Genomic DNA, 7588 nt, shown 5'->3' on the forward strand with positions numbered 1-7588 from the left:
GTATGTCTTAAATTAACATCTTAACTTCAAACGGCTATAACTTCATCACCCTAAGTCCAAATCCTCTAATTTTTGTAGACAAATTGTATCCCAAATCCTAAACTTTACAACCTTAGCTTGTAATCTCTAAATGCCCTCTATAAAGTCGCTGAAATCCTTTTTAAGGTCGCTGGCAGCCTCCTCAAAGCCCATTAGGCATGGTATTCGACTAATAGGGATGAAGTTCCCTGTTCCTTGCATTCATCCAACCATGCCTGGCTTTCATCCCTCCCTATTAGCTTCCTTTTAGTTTAGATTTTCATCCTACTTCTCCCAAGGCTTCATACTAAACATTTAGGTCATATATATATATATATATATATATTTTTAATGTCAAAATCAAAACAAGTAAAGAAACAAAGTAAAGTTTCTTATACCAACTCTTTTTAATTTAATCTATTAGTCACTTCAACACACATCTAGATTTATTAATATATAATATGTTTTAACTAATTTTTACATACTATAAGTATTTACAGTATGATATCATGGAATGTGTGTCAAAAAAAAGTGACAAAATAGAAGAAAGTATATATATTCAAAGAAGAACTGAAATGGCTATTATCAAAGACTAGAAAACATAAGACTCTTAAAACTAGACTAAAAGCAAGAAAAGAATTGACAAGAATGAAGAAAGCTTCATTCTTGTTTCTATATACACTATCTAACTAATGGCTATGTAGCGATACTCTATAGGACCTTCAATATATGTTGACTTTGTAGGATACATGCCTTGATTTACAAGGCAAGTTTTTTTTATACACAGTTAGCTTGGTCTTTAAGCTAATATGTATGGTACACAGCCAACTTGTTGACCACATTTTTAATCCAAAAAGTCAATTATAGATACCTATTAATATTAAATGAACACAATAAGTAAAATACAAGTAAGTAGAAATCAACAAGGTTAGACACAAAAGAAGTGTAGAATGAGATACCTCCCACTTCCAACACCCTTTATTTATAGGTGGTGGTTACTAACTAACAAAATAACTTCCATCCTCTTGATATTATATCCATTTCTACTTCATCTAACTAAATCCTAGGTTCTTTCTTAACCTAGCTACTACCTTACTTACTTCCCTTCATCTTTTTGCTGCCTTTTAACTATTAGCAACTTACTTAAGGTAATGCTTACTTACTTTAACACTCCTACTTTGCTATTGTTCAAAGGCTATTAATTCTAGTACCTTTGTTAAATTCTGATGCCTATCCTTCACTAGTGCTTTTGTGAGCAAATCTGCAAGCATGTCTTCTATTCCACAATACTTCATGTCAATCACTCCCATTTCAATCTTCTCTTTTATGAAGTGATGTTGAATGTAAATGTGGTTGATTCTTGAGTGATTTTTTGGATTTTTTGCAAAGACAAGGCATCCTTGATTGTCACACTTCATTAGAGTTGCTTCCAATTGCACAAGTCTAATGTCTTCTATAACTTATCTTAGCCATATTACCTTTATTGTATCATAACTTCCTGCCATGTACTCTGACTCCATTTTTGATTTTGTAATTTTTGATTGTTTCTTGCAATTCCATGAAATTCCTTCCATTCCAACAAAAAACACATATCCCATTATTGACCTTCTATCATTTATATCTCTAATTCTTTTGCAACCTCAATTGCCACAATGGTTTTACTGGTGGTAAATTTGGCTATGGGAGCAAATCTCTCATTGTAATTAATACTAGTAACTTGTGAACAGCCTTTGGAAATCAATCTTGCCTTACACCTAATAACATTTTCCATTGCATCCCTCTTTGTTCTAAACACCCACTTATAACTAATTGAAGCTCAATTTGGTGGAGGTTGAGTCAATTTTCATGTTCTATTATCCATGAGTGATTGATACTCTTCTTCCATGACTTTCTTCCACTTCAAAGCATCTGTGGACTTCATTGTATCGCACAAATTCAACAGATCAGTAAGAAGTATAATATTGGCATGTTCTTCACTTACTTGAGGAAAGATGTAATTTTTTTATCATTTACTATTTTGTTTTCTATCTCTCAAAAGATATCTCCTTTTATTTGAAGAAGACTCAACTTATTATATTCTATGGTCTCTTCCAACCTTCTTTTCTTTTGTAGATAGTCTTTTCTCACTCAAAGGTTGATAATCCTCATCACCATCATCAATAACATCTTCATGCTCTTCATTGCTGGTCTTAGCATTTTTAAAGGCCTTGTTTTCCACCTTCTTTGTCTCTTCATCTTCATTTCCACCTTTACAACTACTATTGTCTTCATCTTCTTCCTTCTTTGCTGAATTTGAAGATGCGTCCACAAATATACTATCATTTCCACTTGGATACATCTCTAAGTATTCCAAAAATTCAATATCGTGAGTTTTGATGATCTTTTTGGTCTCCAAACACATGAGTCTATAAGCCTTTGTACCTTCACAATATCCAACAAATACACATTTTGTACCTTTTGCATCAAATTTTAATCTCATACAATCTGATATCTTTGCATATGCTATGCATTCAAAAGTTCTCATGTATGAAACATAAGGTTTCCTCCGACTCCAAGCTTCTTTGGAAGTGGGAGGAAACCTTGTATACACTGCTGTTACCATGGCTTCCGCCCAATACTCAAATCCAAGATTTTGAGCATGTAGTATACTCCTTGCCATCTCCACAATGGTATAATTTTCTCTTTCAACAAATCCATTTTGTTGTGGAATGTAAGGAGTGGAGGTTTGTCTTGCAATACCATGCATCTTTAAGAAATCATTGAATTGCTTTGACATATACTTACTTCCATTGTCCATACACAATATCTTGATTTTACACTCACATTGCTTCTTCACAAGTGCTTTTAACTCCTTAAACCTTACAAAATAGTCACTCTTTGCTTTGAGGATGAAAATCCACACCTTCCTTGAAAAATCATCAATGAATATAATAAAGTACCTTGTACCTCCTATCTATGGCATCCTCGTAGGTCCAAAAACATCAAAATGGACTATCTCCAATAACTTGGTTGTACGTATTGCAACTTCATTTGGAAATGTAGTCCTTTGTTGTTTGCCTAAACTAAAACCTTCACAAGCAAGTGTCATAGCATTGTGGCTTATAAGACCAAGATTTAAGCCACTTACTATAGATCAAAGCTCTTTCATGCTCTTGGCATTCAAATGACTAAGGCGTTGATGCCAAATGTCAAATTTGTTTTGATCTTAAGAAAATTCAGCAAATATTGCCACTTCAACTCCATTCACCTTTTTACATTTGATAAAGTAGAGGTTATCATCTCTAAAGCCCTTTGTAACATCATCTCCTTCTAATGTCTTCACAAAACATCCATTCTTATCAAATTGTACTTTATAACTATGTGAAACAAGTTTACTTATCAAAAAGAGGTTTTTCTACATCTTTGGCATATGTAAGACGTCCTTCAATTGGATCCTCTTAATTTGGCCTTTCACAACAATTTCTACTACAATAGAGCCCGTTCCAATAGCTTATATTAAGCCATTGTCTCCCATGAGTATATTTATTGCTGAAATTTCTTTATAAGTATCAAATAAATATTTGTATAGAGTCATGTGCTCAGTGGCACTCAAATCAACAATCCACTTGGACATGGCAATCATTGAAGTTCCTTCACTTATCATAAATACATAATTATCACCTCTATATTTATCACAAATATTATTTATATTTTTTCTATCTCCTTTCTTAGCCTTATAGCAATTTCTAGAAAAATGACCTAGTTTTCCACAAATGAAGCAAGTTCTTACATTGCTATGTTGGTTAAAATACCTCTCCTTGCCTTATCTTGAAAAAAGAGTCGAATCTTCACTTTGAGGTTCTTTTTCTTTCTTCTTGGTTACTTCATAAGCAAGTCTTGCCATCACATAATCCATTGTGAGCTCTTTTAGTTTGATGGAATCTAATGCCATAATGAGATAGTTGTAGGAGTCGAGAAGATTCATAAGCAAGGTCATGACTATATCACTCTCTTCTAAAGGCTTTTCAATAATTACAAGTTCATTAGCAATGACCTTTATCTTATTGACATGAGCTATGAGGTCATCACCTTCTTCGATCTAGCAAGTAAAGAATTTCCTCCTTGTGAAGATGATATTAGACAAGTTTTTTATCTCATATATATTACAAAGGATCTTCTATACTTTTGCTAGTCCTTTGCAAGAGATGATGTGAAAAAAGTTGGCTTCATCATCTCTTGCAAGCTTAGAAGCTCTTCACTTTCATCTACAATATCTCAAAGGTCTAAAGATACCAATAAAACTTCTATTTTTATCTTCCAATCATAGAAATTATCACCTTTAAACTTCTCAATTACTTTCAAACCTTCGTCTTCATTGGAATCTATCTCTAAGAACAAGTCTATCAAAAAATATCAAAAAAAAGAGTCTCTATGTGCTTAAAATTACTAAAACAATTTTATACTTTCAAAATTTGAGAATGCCCTCTTGTGAACAATGAGTGTTTCTTCACTTCAAACACTCCCAACTCAACTTTCAAAGCTTCTAACAAGTATGTGCATTCCAATCAGCCTCACCATCAAGTTTTCTAACTCATAAAACTTATCTTCACACTAGAACTTCTATAACACCAAAGACACTCTCAAGGTCTTTGTATAAGGTCTTAATCACTCAGTCTTAGAAATTAAGAACCTTCAAACAGATGTTAGGGATTTATAATGTCCAAATCAGAACCTCCACAAGCCAAAACACAAGATTAGATCATACAAATCGCAACATTAGCAAATACTACAAGTTCTATTCCACACAAGAACAATAATCAGTAAATAATCTCAACTTACTTGAAAAGCACAATCAAGTATATGTGGGTCCATAACTTATTGAATAAACACAATAAGCAAGATACAAATAAGTAAAAATTAGCAAGATTAGATACAAGAGAAGTGTGGAATGAGATACCTCCCACTTCCAACACCTTTTACTTATAGGTGGTGGTTGCTAACTAATAAAAAAAATTTCCATCTTTTTGATATTACATCCATTTTTACTCCATCCAACTAAATCTTAGATTCTTTTTTAACTTAGCCGCCACCTAAATCCTAGCCACCACTTTAGTTACTTCTTTTTATCCTTTTGCTATCTTTTGACTATTAACAACCTATTTAAGGTAATATTTACTTACTTTAATAATAAAATCAAAGCAGTATCTATGAAGCTTTTAAAAAGCTTCTATAAAAGATATTATAGAATTAACTTACTTTTATCTACTTTTATTTACTTCTACCTATTTATATATGTAATTATTGTCTTACATATATATGTCCATGATATTACTCCTCCTTCTACGGACGAGTTCTACGAGGAATGGTCATCATATATTGAGTAAATCTATGATGCGACAAATTGTATTTGCTACACACTCAAATCATTGTTCTCTTTGAAGATAGTTAATAGGGCTTTTCAACCATCAATAGTATCCCATACCAAGGTGAAAAGACCACCCTATTATTTGAACATTATTGAGGCCTTCATAACTTCTTTCAAATAAAATATTTGGAATATTGTCAAGAGTTGATCCTACTTCTAATAAAATCACCAAACTTCAAGAGTCTCTTCCAAGGTTGTGATATCAAATGTGTTGTATCTCGCCATCTATTTGAGAGAAAAGTTATTATTCTTGAAGATCTTCATCTTGATTGCATCGTCTTGAGGTTGTGACAATTGTAATGTCTCTTTTGGCAGGTCAACAAACAAAGGCTCCTAAGTTGAATCTACTGGCTATTATTTTTCTATCTCCTTAATATCACAAATACACAAGAACTACAAACAAATATAGAAGGTAGAATGTTATCTTGCCTAGAACTTATTTTTTTTAAAATGAAGGTTTTTATCTTGATTTTGATGGATGTCGTCAATGAAAAACTTCTAACTTCTTTGTTGGCTCCCATGTTTGTTTGTTAATATTGTACACATGTTAATAATTAAGATATTCTAACCTATTTTAGTACCACCTTGAATCAAGGACTTTTTTTACCTCAAATTCTTTATTATTATCTAATTCTATAGGATGAGGTGGCACTTCTCTCTTTCTCAGTATATTCACATTCCTCTATGGTTCATGAAGAGACACGTGGAATACAAAATGAATCTTCATTGATTCTAATAAGTGTAATCAATATGCAACTAGATTGATTTGTTCAAAAATAGGAAAAGGTCCAAGTCTACGATAGTACAATTTATTACAATGATGAGTGGACTTGATATTGTGGCAAAGTAATCATACTTTGTTACTTACATTGAATTGTGGTTGTTTCTTTTGATAGAAATTTGCATTGGTCTTTTGTAATTTTTGAGCTTTTTTTAACTATGCCTTTATTATTGTATGTAGCTTTGATAGACAATTTGTCAAATCTCTCGCTACAAGATTATCAGCTTCTTAAAATTCAAAAGTATCAAGTCATAGATGATAATCATAATTAGCAAAGAAAGGGGTTTATTTTGTAGAAGAATTTATTGTATTATTATAAGCAAACTCTGCCAATGATAAAAGAGTTGTTTAATCATTTTATTGGTAATTGATGGTACATCTTAAATACTACTTCAAAACTTGATTAACATGCTCTGTTTATCCATCAATTTGAAGATAGAATACCAAATATAGTATTATATCTATTTTTAGAATCTTAAAAAGAATTTGTCAAAATCTTGATACAAATTGAGTTTTTTAATCCGATATAATATCATTGGTTAATCCATAATAACGATAGATGTTGTCAAGAAAGAGCTTAGCTGTTTCTTCACATGTGATAGATTTTGTACATAGTAAAAAATATACCATATTGATAAAAAGATCTACTATGACAAATATAGAGTCATAAAAATCTGAGATTGGAAGATCCGTGATAAAATCCATAGAAACAAAAGATCATGATTGTTTTGGAATAGATAATGGTTGAAGAAGTCCATAAGGTTGATGACGGAGAGTTTTTGACCTTGAACAAATGTCACATGATTAAACAAAGTCTTTTACACCCTTTCACATTTGTGGCTACCAAAAATCTTTAGATATAAGCTTCAAAGACTTATTGTATCCAAAATGTCATGTTGTTAGAAAGTCGTGACATGCTTGAAGAACATGTAATCATGTTTTTTCTTTTAGAATATATAATCGATCTTTAAAATAGAATAGGTTATTTTTGAACTCAAACTTAGAAGTATCTTATAATTTAAAAGAAAGATTCTTGATATTGTGAAGAAGAAGATTAGAAGACGTACTTGATTGGATTTTTTTTCACAAGGGTTGAATCAACAATCAATGTTGATTTCATTACTTAAAGATGAAAATGCTCTAGCTTCAAGATAATCATTCTTTGCTAATAAAAAGATGCATCTCCTTCTTTTGGAACAAGATACGAATTTCTAAAAAGGTATCAAATAAACCTTATTATTTTCATGGTTGATAAGTAATATTGAACTTGAATCTTGATAAAGACATGCTCCAACGAGCTTAGCAACGATTCAAAATACATGCTCACATCAAATACTTAAGGTTCTTATAATCTGTATAGTTGATGTCGTACTATAAATGCTTAC

The sequence above is a fragment of the Physcomitrium patens genome, chromosome 10 (genome assembly GCF_059467195.1).
Source record: "Physcomitrium patens ecotype Gransden chromosome 10, ASM5946719v1, whole genome shotgun sequence".
NCBI lineage: Eukaryota > Viridiplantae > Streptophyta > Bryopsida > Funariales > Funariaceae > Physcomitrium > Physcomitrium patens.